A 22,494-nucleotide genomic window follows, 5' to 3' on the forward strand; every position below is an offset into this window, starting at 1 on the left:
GGTGGGGAATGAACAGAAGAGAAGTTTTGTGCCATACACTGTGCCAGACATTTCATTTGTATCTTCTGATTTAATTCTTTGTACCCCAGAATGTTGATATGTCCTTTTAGTGAATATGAAATTAAGGCTAACATGGGTTTAGAACTCAGAAAACTAGTTAAGTGTGAGAAGCTGGAATTTAGTTTCAGGATTTTATGATTCCAAAGCCCATGCTCTTCCTAGACAATTATTCAAATATATTGACTATTATAAAATCTCTGTAAGCCAGTTAATAAAGAGGCTGTTTTTAAGAGGCTGCATTCAGACTCCTGATTTGGTAATCCCTTTTATGTTGAGTCCACTAAAAGAGATATAAAAGATTCTGGGAAAGTAGGATCAGGAAATCACAGTAAGTGACATTTGGTAACTAAAAGAGTATGATATGTGTTTAATTCAGCCTGACAGATGCTAAAATGTTTAGAGCTAACAAAAGTGTTAGGGAGACTGATTCTTCTCTTCTAAGGGACACAATTCTTTAAGAAGTTCCTTAATTAATTTCTTTATTGTGCATATGTAGGCACACATGTGCACACATGTGTGTCTGTGTATTTGTATGAGATAGGATAACATCATCTAAAAGTGCTATTTAATTTTACCTAGAATTTGCTTTGGACCTGAAGTGTTCTGGGGAGAGCTTCCATAGTAACACACATAATTGCCTTTAAATTATTTTGGCATGCAGAAGTTTAGTAATGCCTGGAAACAAAAGGGGAAGTGGGGAAAGAAAGAAGCATTTACTGACCTTTCTGTTGTTTTGCTAGAGAGTTTCACATATACAACCTCATTTGCTCCTCACAATATGTCTCAGGTAAGAAGTTCCTTTATCTGATAGATAAAAAATTCAAAGCACAGAATATTTGTTGTCATTCATTGTCTGATGCCTAATGTCATGGAAACAAGTTATTTTATGTATTTTCCTAGAGAATTTTATGGTATCATGTGGATAACACTAGTCCCTAATTTATATTTTGCCAGCGTGGAAGTCTCCTATTTTTTTTCTTCAGTGACCTTGATAGTTGGTGCTTTCAAAGAATTTTTCATTTATTTATCTTTACTGTTGAATGTATTGCAAATGTCCCCCTTATTTATGGTTCATAATTTTCTCTGGGCATCAATTTTACATCTCTAAAATTTGTAGTGATCATTTTTGTTTTTCTTTTAATAATCCTGTCTAAAGGTTTAATAGCTTTATTGAGCTATTCAAAGAACCAGATTTTGAATTTATTGCTTTTCCTCTATTGGTTATCCTTTTCCTGTATTATTTATTGCTGCTCTTATCTTTATTATTTTCTCCCTTTTGTTTACTCTGAGTATAGTTTGTTCTTTTTAAATTTTAGCATGGAATTTTAGGTCGTTGATTTGAAATCTTTCTTCTTTTCATGTATTTATGTATTCAGTGCTATCTTCCTTTAATCACTGCTTTAACAGCATATCACCAATTTTTGTATTTTCTGTTTTTCTTTTAATATAATTCACACAATGTTACAATTTTACTTGTAACTTTCTCTTTGACCCATGGATATATAGGGCCGGGCAAAAGGAGGCTTACAGTTGTGAGTACATGAACACAGAATTTATTCTTGTATTGTTGTTGATTAATTCTTGTATTATTTTATATGAACAATAGCAAACCTACATTTGCCAGCCTTTATACGTGTCTGTGCATTTTAAATTTCTTAAATATTTGGGAATATTTCAAATATATTTTATTATTTACTTCCATTTTAATTTTGGCTTTGTAATAAAAATTACTTAAGTCGCTATGATTTGTATTTTTAAATCTATTAAAAATTGTTAAATAGTCCAGCATATAATCTAACTTATTGTTTCATATGCTCTTAAAATGAATTTTAGGTGGAGGATTTTATAAATGTGAGTTAGGTAAAGTTGGTTGATAGTGTTGTTCAAATCTTCTGTCATTGCTAATATATTGTCTAACTAGAGGCCCAGTGCAGGACATTCATGGGGAGTCAGTCTAAGCTGCAGTCGGACATCCTTAGCACTGCCGTGAAAGCGGGAGAGGCTCCCGCCACTGCAGCAGTGCTTACCAACCATCAGCCGGGCTTGTGGCTGAGCGGTGCTCCCACTGTGGGAGTGCACTGACCACCAGGGGACAGCTCCTGCATTGAGCATCTGCCCCCTGGTAATCAGTGTGCATCATAGCAACCAGTAGTTCCCCGTTCAGTCAATTTGCATATTACCCTCTCATTATATATTATTTTTCTGTTAATTTTGAGAGACTGGTCTTGATATATCAAACAATAATTATAGATTATTCTGTTTTAACTTTAAGTCTATCAGTATTTCTTCGTGTACTTTGAATCTCAATTAGTATGTGCATACACATTTAGGATCATTATATCTTATTGATTAATTGACACTTTTGAGCATTATATAATACTAGAGGCCCGGTGCATGAATTCATGCATGGGTGGGGTCCCTCAGCCGGGCAGGCGATCGAAGCCGATCGGGTGCCATTATGCCCAGTGCCGATCAGGCCAATAGAGGCCAGCTGGCTGGCTGGAGATGGATCATGGGCGGGCTCCAGGGTGAGTATCCAGGATGTCTCACCCAGTCCCGATCCACTGGACCCCAGCAACAAGCTAACCTACCAGTTGGAGTGTCTTCCCCCTGGTGTTCAGTTCACGTCAACTGATCAGTTGGACACTTAGCATATTAGGCATATATATATCCCTCCTTATTACTTGTTTTCAAGTAGTTGATATTATAGTTAACCTAGATTTATTTTTATTGCTGTGTGTGCATGGTATATCTTTTTATACTAGTACTAGAGGCCCAGTGGACAAAAATTTGTACACTCAGGGGGGTTCCTCAGCCCAGTCTGTGCCCTCTCGCAGTCTGGGACCCCTTGAGGGATGACCACCTGCTGGCTTAGGCCCACTCCCCGGGGGGGTGGGCCCAAGCAGGCAGTCAGACATTCCTCTGGCAGCCCGGGAGCCCTTGGGGGATGTCCACTTGCCAGCGGGGAGCAGGCCTAAGTTGCAGTCAGACATCCTTAGCGCTGCTGAGGAGGCGGGAGAGGCTCCCACCACCACCGCTGTACTGGCAGCCGTCAGCCTGGCTTATGGCTGAGCAGAGCTCCCCCTGTGGGAGCGCAATGAACACCAGGGGGCAGCTCCTGCATTGAGCGTCTGCCCCCTGGTGGTCAGTGTGTGTCATAGTGACCAGTCATTCCCCATCGTTCTGCTGTTAGGGTCAATTTGCATATTACCCTTTTGTTATATAGGATAGAGGCCTAGTGCATGGGTGGGAGCCAGCTGGTTTGCCCTGAGGGTGTCCCGGATCAGGGTGGGGGTCCCGCTGGGGTGCCTGGCTAGCCTGGGTGAGGGGCTGAGGGCCGTTTTCAGACTGGCCACACCCCCTTCAGGGAGGGGGGTCCTGCTGGGGTGCCTGGTCAGCCTGGGTGAGGGACTGATGGCTTTTTGCAGGCTGGCCATGGCCCCCAGCCACCCAAGCTCCCAGTGGAGGCTGGCTGGAAGCAGGTATCTTGGATTTTTTATCTTCTATAATTGAAACTCTGTTGCCTTGAGTGGAGGGAAGCTTGGCTTCCTCCATCGCCGGGGCAACCAAGCCTCCTTCTTGCTCCAGCTCCATGGCTGCTGGCCACCATCTTGTTTGGGTTAATTTGCATATAGTCGCTCTGATTGGCTGGTGGGCATGGCTTGGGGCATAGCGGAGGGGCGGTCAATTTGCATGTTTCTCTTTTATTAGATTAGATCAATGTCTTTATATTTCAATTACTTACTTTGGTAGGGTATAATTGGGTCTTGTTATTTTAATCCAATCTCACAATCTCTACCTTTATATTAGAATAGTCGGGGTATTTTCATTTAAAACATTTATTTTTATGGTTGGCTTTTCATCTATCATGTTGCTATTTGTATTTTATTTATACCATCTTTTCTTTATTTCTTTTCCCCTCTCCTTTCCCAGCTTCTTTAGGATTGTTTTTTATGATTCCATTTTATCTTCACTTTTGGCTTGTTAGCTATAACTCTCTGTTTTATTTCTTTTAGATATTGCTCCAGGGTTTACAATACACATCTTTAACTTATCACAATCTACCTTCAGATAATATTAAATTATTTCACATGTAGAACAAGCACCTTATCACAGTTTTTTTATATCTTATGTAACATTAAATTTTTATTCCTTCCTTTTGATCCCTTGTGCTATTTTAGTCATAAATTGTATATCTACATGTGCTGTAAACTCCAAAATAGATAACTATTAGGTCTTTAAGGCCAACTCAAAGAAATGAAAAAAGTGCCTTTTATATTTACTCATATGTTTACCATTTCTAGAGCTCTTTCATCTTTATGTGGGTTTTCTTAAATATTCAGTGTACTGCAGTTGGTTGGTGATTGATTCTCTCAGCTTTTTTTTGTCTAAGAATGCCTTATACTTTCATTATTTAAAGATGTTTTCACTGAATGTAGAATTATAGGTTGACAGTTTTTCCTTTCAATCCTTTAAAAAGTTACTGTGTTTTTCTGGTTTAAATGTTGTTTGTTTTTTGAAGAGACATATGTGATCATTTTATCATTACTCTCTTTTACATAATGTATTTTTTTTAATCTGGTGGCTTTCTAAGATGTTTTTTATCCCTGGTTTTCATCCATTTGATTAATAAAACCTCCGTGAGGTTTTCTTTATGTCCTTCTACTTAGGGTTTGTTGAATTTTTGGGGTATGTAATGTTATGGTTCTCATCAACTTTGGAAAAATTATGGCCATGAGTTTAGCCATTATTTCTTAAAATAAGTTACTTTCTGATACTCTTCCATCCTTTTTTTCTTTTCGGGACTCAGTAATTTGTGTCTTAGACTGCTTGATATTCTCCCATAGGTCAATCAGACTTTGTTCATTGTTATTCTCTCTTTGTGCATATATTCTATTGTTATGTCTTCAGTTTTATTGACTTATCATCTGCAAAGTTTAACCTGCTGTTTGACGTTATCTGTCTCTGCACTGTGGCCTGGATACTGGGCATTATGCTAGGGGAAATTATATGGATTTCCTGTTTTTTCTTAGGGATCACTGCCCTGTACTGCCTATTCTCAATAGTCTAAGAGACTTATTTTGTGTATATATATTAGTTTTCTATTTTTAAATGCAGGAGTGCATTTCTTTTTAGGGTAGAGTGAAAGTATTCCCTCAGTAGCTTTTGATATTTTCTTCATATTGATCTTATCACTTTTGACATTCACCTGTATAAACATATATTTATTGGGAATCTATTACTATAGGCTTTATAGAAACAAAAAAAAATGAATAAGAATCTGGGTCTATCCTTAAAAAGCAAGATAACTATGTAAATCAAAAATGCTCTAAAATAAGGTGGGGTTTGTGGAAGAAGCATAGTGGAAATTTCATCAGAAATATGTAGGAGGTACAGAGGAAGAAATACACCTGTTTTCCATGAGATGCAGAGACCAAAAAATGTTTTGAAGAAGGCGATTTTTAAGATAGTTTCTTCAACCTGATATATTGACTTCACAGTGCCAGGATCATTTGTGTAGACTCTCAATAAATTCCATAAACTAAGGTTACAAAGATAAACAGAAATGGTGCATACCTTAAGGGGTAGGCAATTGAACAGAGGAAAAATGTATAAATAAGCAAATTTAAGGAAGTGTTCTGGTCTGAATAGGAAAAGATATGCAAGTGTTCAATTTAAAGCACAGGGGAAGAAAAGGCCAAGTCTAGCTGAGCAAGAGGAAGTCTTGATTAAGGAATTTTTCTTGGTGCTAATTTAAAATTGAATATATCTTTGTTGCATAGGTTGATATAATGTGTTATGTGGGTGGAACATTATAGGAGAAAATGGAAAAGTCTTAGAGACATGTGTCATATTGTTGTGCTCTGTAATCTAGGAGAAGTTTGAAATGCAGAAAATCCAGAATGCAATGGAGATGAATAGTGTTAGAGATACAATTGCAAGGGTCATTTGTGTGGGGTTGAACATTATTTTGTAAGATTTTATTGACTATTGGTTAAGAACCATGAGGTAAATCCATTACTTCTAGATGTTCTTCTTAAAGATAGGCATAGATAGTGGTGCCCTTCACCAATATAGTCAATAAAAGAGTAGGGAGCTTGAGGGGAGGATTAATTTAATTTCAGACTTTTAGGCTTTAAGTTCCCATGATATCTACTTAAATAAATTCAATGCACATTTAAATGTAATGTCCTTATTATGGTTTATTGAAGTAGTTGGACTAAAGGTGAAGATTTGGGATTTATCAGCAATAGGTTGTTGCCAAAGCCATGAGTATATATTAAGTAAGCTGGAGGAAATGTAAAGAGAAATAGAAGACAACCTACAAAGTAGTTAGCCCTGGAAAAGAAAGTTTAAGGACAAATGAGAGAAAAACAGAAGAAAATTGTGTCCCAGAAGCCAAGGAATCAAGAATTTTTAGAAAAAGGTTAGCAGTGTCATGTGCTTACATTTAATGTGTAGTAAATGGCAAGAACAATCTGCTAGACTGAGTAATTAGGAGGTCTCTGGAAATATTTGCTAGTGGAGGGGTGAGGGTCTAATTAAGATGACAATAGGAAGATTATGTGATAGAGACCAAGGCTGAAGACTGATCAGTTGCCAGGAAACCTGGCTGTGAAAAGAATAAGATGGCCTGCAAAGTGAGGCACTGGGGAGAAAATTATTATTTTTAGGAGGCACAACACTTGAATATATTTTTAGCCATTGTTGTAAGAACTAGTAGAGAGAGAGGTTGGAAATTTAACAGGAAATATTCTTAATGACAGTGAGGGTATGGTGAGACCATCTCTTTCATGCACAGCTGGAGGGTGTATAAATTCATATAATCTTCTTGAAAAGCAATTTGATAATGCGTGTAAAGAGCCTTAAAAATATAGCTTTGGACCATGTAAGTCCACTTATGAAATTCTACCCTGTGGGTAGAATCATAGATGTAGATGAAGGTTTATGTACAAAGGTAATAATCACAGCATAATTTTAGTAATGAAAAATGGAAACAATTTTTATGTCCAACAAATAAGGCATAGTTATATAAATTATAGTGTATTCTTAGAGTATTGCACAACCATTGACATCCTGTTTTCAAAAGCTTTGAAATTATTAGGGGAGAAATGCTCTTGCAATACACTGTTGAGTGAAAAATGAAAAACAAAAATAAAAAAGCTGGATATAGAGAGTAATCCCAAATATTGAAAACTGAAATATAAAACTTCAAAGGGAAAATATATAAATGAGTAGGAAAAACTAGGAAACTGAGCAATGTTTCAGCATAGACCTTAAAGAGACTGGATCACAACAGTTACCTAAGGGTTAGTTTTAGGTAGAGACACCCTGCTACTTAAATGGGAAAATAGAAGAATATTCCTAGATGTGGGAAAGGAAATTAATTTTTTTCCATTAAATGAGAGGCAAATCCTTCCTTTTTCATCAAAATCCCACAATAATCAGCAACATATAGACGACTAATTTGTGACATATTTTGTATTTTATATATTTTAATATTCACAGTGGCTACTATTAAAGATAAGTAAACCAAGGCATCAAGAAGGTAAGAAGTTACACACACTTGGAAATGGTGAAGTTGAGATTCATACCCAGGTCTATGTGTCTCCACAGTCTAGTTCAGAGCTTTCTGCTGAAAGAGGAGTTGGGCAACCTTGATAAGGAGAGACTTAAAACTTACAGCCAGGCCTGCATACCTCAGTGTTTGAGCATCAACCTATGAACCAGGAGGTCACAGTTCAATTCCAGGTCAGGCCTGGCACATGCCTGGGTTGTAGGCTTGATCTCCAATAGGGGGTGGGTAGGAGACAGCCCGTAAATTATTCTCTCTCATCATTGATGTTTCTATCTCTCTTTCCCTCTAACTTTCTCTCTGAAATTAATAAAAATCTATTAAAAATTTACATAATCATAACTGTGGGAAATCAAAGGGCTCTGACTAGAGACAACAAGAAAAGAAAGGGCTGAATGGTACTCAGGGTCTTCTTAAGATCATCTGTTTGAAATGCCACCAGATCACAAAATTATATATCTTTTCTCCACATGCAATTACATGCTTTGATGTAGGAGAGGGGAAGAAAGAAGATTGGATTGCCCTAGCTGGTTTGTCTCAGTGGATAGAGCATTGGCCTTCGAACTGAAGGGTCCCAGTTTCCATTCCAGTCAAGGGCACATGCCCAGGTTGCAGGCTTGATCCCCAATAGGGGGCATTCAGGAAGGAGCCAATCAATGATTCTCTGTCATCATTGATGTTTCTGTCTCTTTTTTGCTCTCCCTCTCTGAAATCAATAAAAATATATTTTAAAAAAAGAAAATTGGATTAATTGAAAATTATGATTTAGTAGGACATTTCAAGGGAAAGAGAGGGTGTTAGCAATAAATGAAGCTGAATGGGATCTACAGGAATTTTATAGGGGGTGAGAGCAAAGGAAAATGGAAGGAAGGACTGTGGTACTTGAGGCAGGTCAGGGATAAAGTGTAAAGGGCTGAAGTGGAAAGCTGATAAAATTTTTTTGGTATAAAGAACATTAAATACTTTGAAGTTATGTGTTATATAGTTAGATGAACTGCCCAAACTCCTGTGGGAAAAAATGAGTACTTACATCATTGCTATGAAATCAAAGAATGAAGATACAGACTCTGAGGCATGTTTTAAAATGCATAGTAGATGAAATGGAGTGACAGAAGCTCTCTAGATGATAAAAATGGGAGGTTGAGCAAAGGTGGGAAAGTGGGATGTCATAAGCTTGAAAGAGTTAAAGGGGTGTGCATGGAAATCAATGAAATAACGACCTAAGGTCAGCAAAGAGGAGTAAGAGAATGATCCTGGACTTTGTAGCCCTGTGGTATAAGGAGAAGGATTTCCACTTTGAAGAAGGTTATAGTCTCATGCTTAGAACATGGCCTGATGCACGATTCATGCTGAATGCAAACTCATTCTCCTTATATAGACAAATGACTTAACAAAAATTAGTGGTCCACACCAGGAGATAGAGGGATTCTGAGAAGAGTTGAGGATGTAATGATAGTGGCTGTTTTCCTTGAAAGATGGGGTTCCAGAGGTCATAATGGAAAGCACCTGTAAAGAAAACCTGAAATGGATGAAAGAACACGATGGGAAATGCACAGAATAATGGATGTGAGTCATATAGAGGCTGTTCATTGGAAGGACTGGTGTTCTGGCTTGTGACTGGGGATAGCTAGCATAAAGGATGTGCCTTCCACTGACTGTTCTGAGGTCCATAAAACTGGGATGGTTGAAACCTAAGTAGTCTGAGAAGCTAACAGTGGTAAAAGCCAGCAGTCTGATCAGTATTTAAATAGCAAGATATGGACAAACTTTTATGATGATTTTTTTAAAAGATAAGCCATAGCCTAGAAGCCAAAGGGTCCAGGGTTCTATTCCAGTCAAGGGCATGCACCTCAGTTGCAGGCTCCTCCCCGGCCCAGGTCCTGGTCAGGATTTGTGCAGGAGGCAACCAATCGATGTGTTTCTCTCACATTGATGTTTCTTTCTGTCTTTCCCTTTCTCTTCCACTCTCCCTAAAATCAGTGGAAAAATATTCTCGGGTGAGGATTAACAAAAAGTAATCCGATATAATAAAAGGCTAATATGCAAATCGGCCCAACAATGGAACAACTGGTCACTCTGACATACACTGACCACCAGGGGGCAGATGCTCAACGCAGGAGCTACCCCCAGCCCACAAGCCCCAGGCCAGCCAAGGTGGGTGCCATTGGGCCCTCTCCATCCCCCCCCCCCATTGCCCTGTCAGTCACCCCACAGATTGGCCCTGATTGCCAGCCAGGCCTAGGGACCCTACTCATGCACAAAATTCATGCATTGGGCCTCTAGTAATAATAATAATTCTGCCTTGGTTATTGGAAATGATTAGCAGGCCTGTAAACTTCTCCATTCCCAGAGGAATCATTGGCTTGAAGTAGCTATCAGACAGGTTTTTTTGTTTTTGTTTTTGTTTTTTGGGGTTTTTGTTTTTTTTTGCAAGAATTAGGTATCATAGAGCAGCTTGGATGAAACTACCCTTAAGTAGAGCTCAGCTTTTTTTTTTTTTGAGAGAGAGAGAGAGTGGAAGGGAGGGGGATGGAGAGGGAGGGGAGAGAGAGATTGGTTGCCTCCTGAACCCACCCTGACCAGGGCCAAGTAACTGCAACCCAAGTATGTGCTCTTGACTGGTAATTGAACCTACAACCCCTTAGTCTGCTGCAGGCTGACAATCTAACCACTGAGCAAACTAGCCAGCACAGTAGAGCTCTTTTTTATGTGGCTGGGGATGAATTCGCTATTTTTTCCATTGCCTTAGTCCTCAGTGGTGTAGAGGTAGACATCTGGTTGCTAAAAGCCTGAAGCCTCAAGTTCTGTTACTTGCCTGGTTCTATTGTTCTGCTTTAACAATTTGGGGAGAGCCTCTGAGGTGATATAACCTCTTTTCTGTAGCTGATATGTCACTATGGTGCATATAAAAACATGATAATATATAGTAGTTCTGAGGCAGATGGGTGAACTAGATGAATCATGAAGGAGAGGAACACCCACAGCTCCCTCACATTGTCCTGGAGGTAATATAATTTTCTAAAGGAAGAATTATCGACATCTAGTGAATTGTGAAATCAATATCTGTATTATTTACTGAACACATGCTGGGTGTTTTTACCAGAATCATTGGTAAACATCTTCAGTCATAAATTCCCCAACTTCTTGGATGGATTTGTGTTTTAATTAACATTCTTAGCTGGAAACTGGAGGCAGATGGGAAGCATTGTTAATAATTCCATAATTGATATCAGTCACTTCTGAAACACAGAAACAACTCAGAGCTCACTGACTAGTTCAGAGAACAGAACCCTCCAAATACTTAGATGTGCTCGGTGACAGGAAGTTTGGTAGTCCAGGGCATGAAGGCTGAGTCAGAGGTAGAAGCCTTAGGTTTGGATTGGGATGCACCACTTACTAGCATGGAGATGGCATCTATCTACTTTAGCCTTAGTTTCCTCATCTATAGGACAAAAGTAATGTTTAGCTTCACAGGGTAGATATGAAAAATAAATGAGAAAATTTGGATGAACAATGCACAATGCCTGGCACCAAGCAAGTTCTCATTAATTCACTTAAGTTTATATGTGTAATACAACTCAGCCCTATTATCAGTATCCAATATCCACTCATTGTTCAGCCTCAAGATAATTCAGCTTTTCTTTAAACTCTTACATTTCTGCTTTGAGGATCAAGGACAACCTACTTTTCAATAAAGTTTCTCTGGATAGCCCTGAATTTCAGAAATCAATTTAACTTTATTTAACCTAACATTTCCCAATAGATTCAATGCCAGACCTTTCTGCCCCTTAAAACCTATTAAATTCTTAAGGAATCAAAGTTCTTCAGAACACTTTATGAAACACTGATGTAAGGTTTCAATCCCCCTCCTGTTGTTCATGAGTTGGAGTTAACAGCAGTAGCAAATTAATGTTTATTAAGGGATCACTATGAGCTAGGTTCTGTCTTACGGATTTTTAACTATAAAGTCTACCTTAATTCTTACAGTCTTCTTTGGGGGTTAGTACTGTTACCATCGCCATCCCGTAATTGATGTGACAAGGGCACAAAGAATTTCAGCAGCTTGCCTAAGGTAACAAAACCAAGAAGCAGAGGAAGATGATTTGAAGACAGACAGTTACTGTGACCGCAGTGCGAATCTGGGGATTCAATCAGCTAGTGTGGTTCAGTGGATGCCAAGAGGAAATCGAAGTCCAAGGAACTAAAGAGAAAGCCCCCTGCAGTGGCATATTCCTAAGGGCCAGAGACAATGTGGGAGCCAGGGCAAAGAGTTAGGGAACCACGAAAGCAGAGCCGGAAGCAGGAGCAGTGAGCTGAGAATAAACTGAGAGAAGTGTGGGGCGTTTTTCTGGGCTGCTGCATGCTGTCTGTGGTTTGCTTTTATCTGTCAGTCATGGTCTTGTGTGTGGGCAAGCCTGCTGAGTTTAAAAGTCCAATGAAAGGGTGGACATTTTGGTTCAATGGGAGAATTTCATTAAATCAGGCCATGGAACTCTATTCAATGTGAAGATTCATACAATTAGAATTAAATAAAGGGGAAGCATACTGGGTCAAATAAATATATCTAGGAAGGCAGCAGTCATTGCTATGTCCCATTTGGAGTTTAAAAATTCTTTCATGTGAAGGAATCTTCTTACTGCATCGTGATGGGTAAGCATGTCTGCTCCTCAGCCTTACCCTAACAGCTAACTTCCATGTCCTATTTTAGCAGTGTTTATGGCTTAGTGAATTTACAGAAGAATGTTAAAATGGATACATTTTTAAGACCAGGCATTCTCTCTGGGGTTAAGAAGGCTTCCCTTTTGGGATATGGGAACCATATGAGTGGTAAAACAATGGGGTTTATAATTTATTCATCTTACAGAGGGTTTCATATGGTTTGGAGAAGGAAAATTTGGACAGGAAGCAATCCATCATCCCATCTCACCCCAAGGCCAATGTACCTGCCCTGTACTGGTTTCTTTTTAACCCCTTGTTCATCATGTACAAACTGTCAGAAGCTGAGCTCTCAAAGTTGGTGACTTCTCAGACTTAAGTGCGGCCTCCCCTCCAAACTCCTGTGCTCATATGCATCCATGAAGCTGTCCTCATCTGCTACCTTAGGCAAGTTGTACATATTCCCTGTGACCCAAACTCAACACAGTTTTAAGAATTGGATGCTTCTGCTCCCTTCCTGCCCCCGTAGAAAAACTCAACAAAGTTGCCAAAGAAGAAAACTCTCCAAAATTGCAACCAAGCACCTAGTGCAGGCACTATCTGGATACCATTTAAGATGGACTGGATGAGATAGAGGGACTAATGCAGAAAAGGTGTGGCTAGGAATGCATCGTAGATTCAATATAGGTTTCTTGATCTAATTCAATGGGGATACACTCGCTGAGTAATCCTGTAAAACCTATCCAAAATGATCTTATTTACAGAGTCCTGGTCTAGGAACCTCTCTTCTGCCTGCCTTTCCAAGGCATGGTGGTGGATCTCCATCCAGTAGAGAAAATAAAGTATGAATGTGCCAAAAGAGGAACACCCTTTTCTGTCATTTGGGCAATAGTTAGCTATTACTTCCTACTCTGTAGTGAAATGAGAGTGGCAAGCTATCCAAGACCTGGTATAAGTCTTGGATGGTGTTTGGAGAATTGCTCACTTGGTGGTTTGATTTTTAATGAATTGATTTGTAGTAAATTCATATATGGCTACATTGAAGTAGAGCTTCACACCAACCTGCCTCATTAGTGAGGATCACAGAACAGTGTGGATGAATGTGGGTCCTCCTCCTCTGTGTTTTATAGCTCTGGACTCCTTGTTTCAACCTAAAGTTATCCTTTCCAGTCCTCAGGGGCTGAGTACCTCAGTCGTGGACAGTTTGGGGAAGGTTTTTAATTTCCAGATCAGATCTGTCATCTCTAGTTTGGCAGAGAGTCTGCCCCGGGAAGATCTCTCTTCTTCATTCCCAAGGGATGAGAACTCTATCTGTCCCTGAGAGGATACCTAACTCAGACCTCCTCTGCTCTGTTTATCTACTGCTGCTAACAAACCACCCCACCACTTAGTGGCATAAAACAATGACACTTTAATGATGCCCATGTATTATTGGGTCAGTTCTTCAGATAAGGCCAAGCAGAAGTGGCTTATCTCTATTCCATGATGTGTAGGGCCTCAACTGGAAAGACTCTAAAGACAGGTGTGATTTGAATGGCTGGGTCTTGAATCATTTGAAGGCTCCATTATGTACGTAATGGAGCCTAGGCTGGGCTGACTTTAAGGCTGGGCTCAGTTGAGACATGTCTACCAGGACAACTACACATGGCATCTTCATGGGACTTGGGCTTTCACACAGCATGGTGGCTTAAGGGTAGTAGGATCTCTTCCATGATATGCAGGGATCCAAATTCATGTGTTTCAGTAAACAAGAGAGAAGCTGCATGGTCTTTGTGACCTCGATTTCAATATCACATGTTCATGTCTGCTCATACTCCAAAAGTTGAAGTCGTCATAGCCTGCCCAGAATCAAGAGTAGATAACAATACACTCCCACCTCTTGTAGGAAAGTATGTTTTAAAACTGCCACATTTGGTGACCAGCAACACAAAGTAATGAGACTTCCTTTTCAACAGATCCTAGTAATCTCCAAATAGATATGGCTTATTTAGTACAATCTACTTTGGACCTAGACACATATTCATGGCTCAAAAATATCTCAGGGTCATGGCTCAGGGCCAGTTTGAGAGGCTGTGGAGGACACCAGCATCATCAATTTGTAGTCATTCTTCTCTTTGGATGCCAAAGGACATTCCCTAGCTTCATCAGCTGTTTTGATCACTGGACTTCATGGGATGCATTTTAGTTGTCTCCAAATTCCACAGAGGCTTTGCTGCCTCTGAAAATATTTACCACAAAATGTTGGGACCAGTGGACCACATCCTAAAGGGGAAATATTAAACATGGGTATTGAGTATGGCTGCTACAAGATCTTGCAGAGGAGCTCTTAACTGTCATCTGAGCTCTGTCTTCTCCACAGTCTTGAAAATCTGAAATTCAATATTGATTACTACATGCTTTTGGTGATGAGATCACATGAAGCTAGTTTCAGGAGACTATGTGTATATAAGATACAAGTTTACTAATTTTTATGGAGAGCTACACTAGCTAGGGATACTTCCATTCACTGGCTTTCTCAGTCTATCCCTGGAGGCATTCTGCATGACAAAGCAAGTAATAATTAGAAAACTATTTGTAAGTATTGGACAAAACCCTGGAAGGTAGGTATGATGTCATGATTATCTTACATACTCAGTGCCTAGCAGTATCTCTTATAGCTGAGGCTCACAATAAATGCTTGTTGAATACATGACAGAATACTTTAGAATAGAAGATATCTTAGGGAGCATGCCATCTGATGGGTTTCAAACATTCTGAGGTTCTTGAAGAGCTGATTTAAAGGTCACCTTTGGGATAGGTGGGGAGGAAGTAGCAGGGGCCCTAGGGCAGCTCCTCTTTAGTTTATTTTAGATACTAGTGGCCCAGTGCACAAAATTCATGCACGGGGGCTGGGGGGTGTCCCTCAGCCCGGCCTACACACTCTCCAATCAGGGACCCCTCGGGGGATATCTGACTGTCAGTAGTTGGACATCCTGACCGCTGGCTCCTAACTGCTCACCTGTCTGCCTGCCTGATCGCCCCTAACCACTCTGCCTGATAGCCCCCAACTGCTCCACCCCCGGCCGGCCTGATTGCCCCTAACCACCTCTGCCTCGGCCCCAGAAGATCTCCCGGTCTAATTAGCTTATTACCCTTTTATTAGTATAGATTAGGATTCTTATTAAGATTTAAATTTTGAAAGGAGTTCTACTGATACAGAATATCAGCAGCTAGTAATAGAAAATATTGCCAATAATCATGTTTATCAATGAGGAAACTGAAGCCCCAAGTCATTATGTAATTTGCCCAAAGTCACCCAATTAGTTAAAAACTAAGCTGGCACTCCGACTGGAAGCTTCCCACTCCAAGGCCTGACCTGTTTTGAATATGCAACATGCTAATGATTCCCTAGCAAATTGGCCTCTGTTTGCTGTGAAGTTCCCCTGTCCATCTCCTGACAATCTCATTTAGCAACTGTCCAGAACTTACCACAGCACTTTCTGATTGTTTCTGACCAGCCACTCTTGACATTTCAATCATCACCTCATAGAATTCCCTCCTGCCCCAGTTTTTTCTCCTCTTCCCTGAGCCTCATTCATTCACATTTTCGTTCCTTGGACAGCCTCACAGACAAGTTATGTTCTGGTATAAAGAGGAAAGGGGCAAGGAGGATGCAGTGACTAAGTAGACAATAAAATCTAGGCAAAAGCTCATTCTAAAACATTTTCCTTAAAGCATTGTTATCATTGCTATTGTTCATCCCATTCCAGCCATTTCCGTGAGCTGCCATCTCCTGCTGATTTTGTAAAGTGGGCAGAATAACCCTGGTAGCTTGTTAGCATGTCAAAAATGCAAGCCATAGCCCCAGAAAAGTTTTTTCTTGATCATCTTTAGCTGGCTGCGCAGCCAACCTTGCCCCGGAGCTGCGCACACTCTCTTTCTACCTACAGTCTACTGTGAGCATCAGAGAAGCGGAGTAGGGCAGAGATGAAAGGACTTTGGAATCTTGAAATGCAGTCTTATTTTACCCAGGAAGAGACCAAAACCTAGAGACAGGGAGTCACATGCTAAGTCCACAGAGCTAATTAGTGGCAGAGAACCTTGTCTCCTCATCCCTGGTCCAGGGCTCCATCAGCAATAGCAGGTGTATTTTTGTTTCCAGCCTAACGCAGTGCCCTCCAGATGAAACCCTGTTGGAGGCATAGGCTCCCAATACCACAGGAGACCATGGATGTCCTATGATTGGACCAGTCAAGGCACCCAACTAGCTGAAGTCAAGAGGGCACACAGGCCTCGAGGATCACAAATATCTAGTGGACGTCAGTACAGAAGCACTGCTAGCAGCATCAGGGACTGCATTCTCTAGCTGTGCCAGCAGTCTGTCACTGTAACTCTTTGTTATGACAAGTGATTGGGGGCATTAGCAGTGTGCTCACCTGCAAAAAAAATGGAGATAAGACAGGTGCAGATGGTAGGGACTACAGACAGGTGTTTCTATTATGGCCAGTGAAAATGGATAAGAAATGAGTCCTAGTCTGAGGCAGTAGTTTGAAAACTTTTTTTAAGTAGCAAAAAGCTTTTATTTTATTTTTTAGACAAAATCTTACCTGGAACTCCAATGAATAAAACGGATAAAAGCAGAGCTGCTTTGGGTGACTTTGGGGAGAGAATAGATGTCCATTTCTGAGGCTCCAGTCAGCCAAGTTCAGATACTAATCATCAGGGAAGACTTTTGGCACTAGGAGGAGTTTTGGAAATCTCTGGTGGTACTGTGGGTTTCCATAGTGATCAGAGGGGATGCTGTTGTTATTTAGTGGGTGGTAGCCAGAGATGTCAGATGCCTTGCAAAGTGGAGGATAGTTACTGACATTGAAGACTTGCCCCATGTCTTCCATGATTTATATGAATATCCCCCAGACAGTTATGTATGTGAAAAAGAAATTTGTAAGTAACTGGGCCTAGAACCCAACACTGTTTAACATATGACAAGTAGCATTTTATTATACAATTTTAACATGCACCACATTTCACAGAAATGCTACAACTGGGGTACTTGGAGGAAGAGTGTACTTTTTTGTTTTCTTAAGTGCTTCACTGGGAATTGCTCACTAAGGGACATGACAGAAGGGTTAAAGTCAAGGATTCTGGAGCCAGCCTGCCTGGCTTTTAATCCCAGACTTACACTTCTGAGCTGTGTGTGTGAGTTTGGCCAAGGTGCTTAACCATTCTATGTCTGTTTCATTAGCTATAAATGGAGAGAATAACAGTGCCTACTAGAATGTTGTGAGAATTAAATGAGCCAATAAGGCATGTACTTAGAGCACTTCCTGGCATAACATTAGTCCTGTGACTTGATCTTGGAAATTGTGTCACTCCAGCAATGCAATTTATGTGGTCTGTGGTTCTGATATAGTCATACCTGCATTGTTCTGCAGAGCCAGCTGTATTCCTGATGGTTATGATATGAGTATGACTATATATATTTAAGTCTACTTTAAAAGTATCAACTATGAGAAAAAGTATTAAAATCAATCATTGACTGTTGTCCTATTTCACTTAAATCATAACTTATCAGGAGTAAGCATCCAACTGCCTTAGTATGTTTCATAAGGTAGCCATGCCCAGCCTCTTACACATTGAGTATGTATTATTTTATTATGCATACTTCTTTTGTATCTTAAATTTAGAGTTTATGTTCATTTTTTTTCAAGATTGTGCATATAGGTAGCTGTTTGTTTGTTTTACTTTATTTTTACTGTTGACACTATTATAGATGCCCCCCATTCCCATCTCCCCTTGGCCTACCTCCACCCAGCTCCCCACCCCTCTAGCCATCACCACGCTGTTGTCTGTGTCCAAGGGTTATACATGTACTAGGATGTTCTTTGGCTAATCTCTTCACCTTGGATGCAAAGGTTGAGAACCTGGTTTCAAGTTGGTCAGAATCCAGGGTCTTCCTGGTACAGACAAGTGAGTCCATTGATGATGCAATGAGGTGGCACTTTGTTTGAGATAGTAAGGTGCACTATGGAAATAAAGGGTGTCGGTTCTCAGCACTTTGAATTCACAGACATTGTCAAAGCATAAGTACCTCTACAGTGTTTAGAGAAAGATTAGGTCTCTTTCTATGCATCCAGACAGCCAGATTTCTCCCCTTTTTAAATTGAATTGGGACACACAATAGGCCTTTCTGAATGCAAATGTTCCCAATGATGCCACTTAGCACCCTTCTTTGGATTCTTCACCTGAAGAGTATAATGAAAAATAGAACTTAGTTAAGGCTTTCTAACCTCCATTCATAAAAATAAATAACACCTAACCATGACTGAGGCTTTACTCTAACCCAGACAAACCCAAGATTCATCTACTAGTAAAGTCGTCATGCATCTAAAATTCAAATATAATCACATCACTCTCCTGACTAAAAGCCTCAATGGCTCCCTTTGCCTACAATCAAGAGGGTAACATCCAGTGACTCTTGTGCTATCTTAGATTCTCTATGATCTGGTCACATCACCACTCTCATTTCTTGCCTTCTCTTGCCTTTAACTATATATTTCAGCCATATGTATATATATTATATGTATATAACCTCCAAATATACCTCTTTTTATATTTTTGTCCTCATCATTTTAAATTGCCTGATACCAACTTCTTATTTACCTATTCTTTGAAGACTTAGCTTCAGTGTCACCCCTTCTAGGATATTTCCTGCTAGATTCAGGCCACCGGTGGTACCTATCCTACATATGTGTATCTGGCAGTGTGTGCATCTTTATAGCCAGAGGTTACCACACTGCATCGACATTCACTTAAGTGTTTCTCTTATTTACTAACCTGTGAATGCCTCAGGGACATTCTGATAGTGCCAGCATCTGGCACAGTAGAGCAGAGTGGATGTTCGGGACACATTGGTTAAAAGGTCCTGGTCTAGAGGTTGTGCTGGGCAGCAGTTAGGAGTTCTAACTCTAGATTTCAGATCCTGCATTCCCAATCACTGCTGTGTCACCTGGACAAATGATTTCTACTCTTTGAACCTCAATGTTCTGGTTTGTGAAATGATAAAAAATAGGACTATCTTTACCATGGTTGTTGTGGAAATTAAACACAATGATGCAAGTTAAATACATAGCAAGTTTTTTTGTACATGATTGTCCCTTAGAAACATTCACAGTCATTGGTTCTCATCGTTATATTTAGAAAAGATCATACCCAAACCAAGACAAAAGCATATCTGATTAAGACTACAAAACCTTCAGAGAAATTTTTCCCACATTTCCTTCCCTGCCATTTGCTAGCGTTTGTCAATCCTTATAGTCAAGAAACTACAGGGAAATGCCTCTGTACATGGATCACATTGTGTATCACTCATTTTTTACTCTTTGAGCATCTCTTTCTCTATGTTTGAGAAAAGATTATAGACTTGGAAATGAATTCAGAAAGTTGAGGGGAAGTAACCTGGGGAATATGAATAAAATTGAACCCAAGATAAATTTATCAGTTTTGCACACTAGGACACTCGGTAATAAAACTATTTCGGTCTGTGTTTTTTTCTGATTTATTCTCGGTCTTCCCAATTCACAGAGCCATGTTTCCTAGCTGGTGAGCTAGAAATGTTGGCAAATAAATGGCAGAAGCATGATATTGCCCTTAATATAGATTTTAAGGAACTGAAAATAATTGTAAACATTAGATGAATGTGATATAACAGTATAATAACTACCACCTATTGTTTGCCTGTTGTTATAAGGACTTTCTTTTCCATCTCTTATTACATTCAGTCATCACAACAATTCAACGAGGAAATATACATAATTATTCTCCTTATAGGAATAAAGAAACTGAGGCTTGTACATCTTAGGATTTGTCCAAAATTAAAAGGTATAATGAGACACTCCACTAATTTTATATGACTGCCAAGTCTTTGCTCTTCATCACTTCTCTGAACAGACACATATACATACAGACATGTTCATCTGCATGTATGAGTGAAAGCAGTGAATATAGACTCCTGAGTATATGAAGCTGCAAGTAGAGTATTAAAAAATTACACAATATTCACTCTCTGTATTTTTTTGAAACTTTGCTCAGTGGTGGCTGGCTGTTCAGTTAACACCTCCAGTCACTGGAAAAATTCAATTCACTCCTTTCCCTGATTAGCAAACCCCCTTCCTGCCTCCAGCTCGGTTCATCATTAGTGTGATTGTACATTCAGATATAGGAGATACTGCTTATCAAGTACAACTTGCTTTCCCTTAATGAAAATTGTTGAACTTTAAAGCTTTGAAGCTTTACGTTATTTTAACTCCTGCCACTAAGTACATAACTCCTTTGATTATTATTGAGTCATAAATTACTCCCTGGCCTTTACCCACTGCCAGGTTTGCTGTTAGCTACTAATAACACATTCTGAAATGCCTCTCGGAAAATAAAAATTTCCTCTACTTGCTACGTCTTGTTTTCTCATTATACTGAGAGGAGGAGAAGGATCAGTGTAGTATTTGAATCAAAGCAGGTGGGTTGGAATGAAAAATTAGGGAGCGATACCTAGAAAGAAATGACACGGCTCTGCTTTACTTGGATAATCTGTGGAATCTGTGTTGTTGATGTCTGATGAGTGACAGGAATGTCCAAGAGGAAACAATCAAATAGAAAATGTTAGTAGAAGTTCCCTCTCCCTCCTTCCTTCCTTCCTTCCTTCCTTCCTTCCTTCCTTCCTTCCTTCCTTCCTTCCTCACTTCCTTCCACTTAAACCATCTGTGTTATTACTAGTTATGGGATGACTACTTTGGATAAAGCACTGTGCAAAGCTCCCAGACTTGGAGAGGGGGAACACAAGGATTAATCCAACTTAGACTTAGCCTTGAGTTCTTTTTATAATCATAGGGGAGGCAAAAAAAAATGCAGAGCAAAAATGTAACTAACATCCAAGTTAGGAAGTGCTCAGTGCCATAGAGAGACACAGGTAGGCCTGTGGAAGTTCAGATGAGAGATTCTTCCTGCTGGGGAATCAGGGAATCTCCATGACTGTGGCAGCCTTTGAACCGGACTCAGAAAAAAAACATATGAGTGTTGGGGAGGGGGGCAACATTCCAGGTGGAGCATATAGAACAATAGAAAGATGAGAAATATCATGTTTGCATTAGTTTCCTCATTTCTGCTCCATGACTCTGGGCCTCTGGGCCAGCAATCCTTGAGTCCTAACCTTTCAGACTCTTTTTTATTTATTTTATAAGGTCAAATTCATTTGCTGTGTGTTAGAAGGATATTTAGGGCCTTTTAGGTGACCAATGGCTAATCTATTGACTTTTCTACATGAAAATATCATTGGTCTACTATATTATTCATTTGAGGTTACTTGTTCATATTTTAAGAAGGAGTTTCTGAGACATGACCTCAAATTCTACTCATATAGGATTAGATTATCAGAGTATATTTTTTAAGAAGGTGGGAATACTTTTAATTTTCCCCCATGTTAGAGAGATGACTGTCTTCGTAGCTAACTTGGCATTTCATTTGTTGAATGTCACCTGGCACAGGAAAACCTGGAGCAGGTCTGGATTTTGTGGACAAGATAGTTTGCATGTAACCAGTACTATTTGGAGGAGGAGCAGACAAATGAGTTAGAGGTAAATTATGAGATTTTCATGGGCAACCTGTAATATATTAGTCCAACCAGGCTTAGAAGTCAACTCTTCTACTAACTCTGCATTAATGATAACAAAATATCCCTTAAAATTGCACAAATCTCTGTTCCAAATCTTGTGGTTCAAAGTTGTGGGATGCTCTACTTTACTGTGTGAGGGATAAGGGACAGAAAATAGTTTTTCCTAAATAACATTATGTAGCATGTACTATTTCAGAGCTGTTACTTCTTTCCAAAGCTGTCTCCTGACATATCATCCCATCCATATCAACATGTGGTCTCAACCTGGGCCTATGAAACTGTATAATCTGGCCTCCACTGACCTCTTTCTTCTCGTCTCCTCCATTAAATTGATTTAGTCATGTTGACTTCAAGTTATTATTTCATATAATAGCTGCATGTCTTCTTTGAGGTTTTTGCACTTGGTCTGTCTTCTGTCTGGAGTGGTCATCCCCCGCCCTGCCTCCCGCCCCCAAAAGAGCCTGTGGTTCTCACTCTTTCTTTATTCTGATCTCTGCACCAACAGACCTTCCCTAACTGCCTGCTGTAACATAGAACTTCTACCACTGATCTTGGC

The 22,494-nt window shown here is 39.7% G+C and overlaps 1 protein-coding gene and 1 pseudogene across 2 annotated transcripts in view; both read left to right on the forward strand.

The window, feature by feature from the left end:
• The window catches only part of NELL1 (neural EGFL like 1), a 731,583-nt gene that overhangs the window by 622,502 nt on the left and 86,587 nt on the right, over positions 1 to 22,494 (forward strand). The gene's annotated exons all lie outside the window — the stretch shown is intronic.
• Positions 1 to 22,494, forward strand: part of LOC102252115 — a 70,851-nt pseudogene that overhangs the window by 31,829 nt on the left and 16,528 nt on the right.

The sequence above is a fragment of the Myotis brandtii genome, unplaced genomic scaffold, assembly GCF_000412655.1.
Source record: "Myotis brandtii unplaced genomic scaffold, ASM41265v1 scaffold293, whole genome shotgun sequence".
NCBI classification, from domain to species: domain Eukaryota; kingdom Metazoa; phylum Chordata; class Mammalia; order Chiroptera; family Vespertilionidae; genus Myotis; species Myotis brandtii.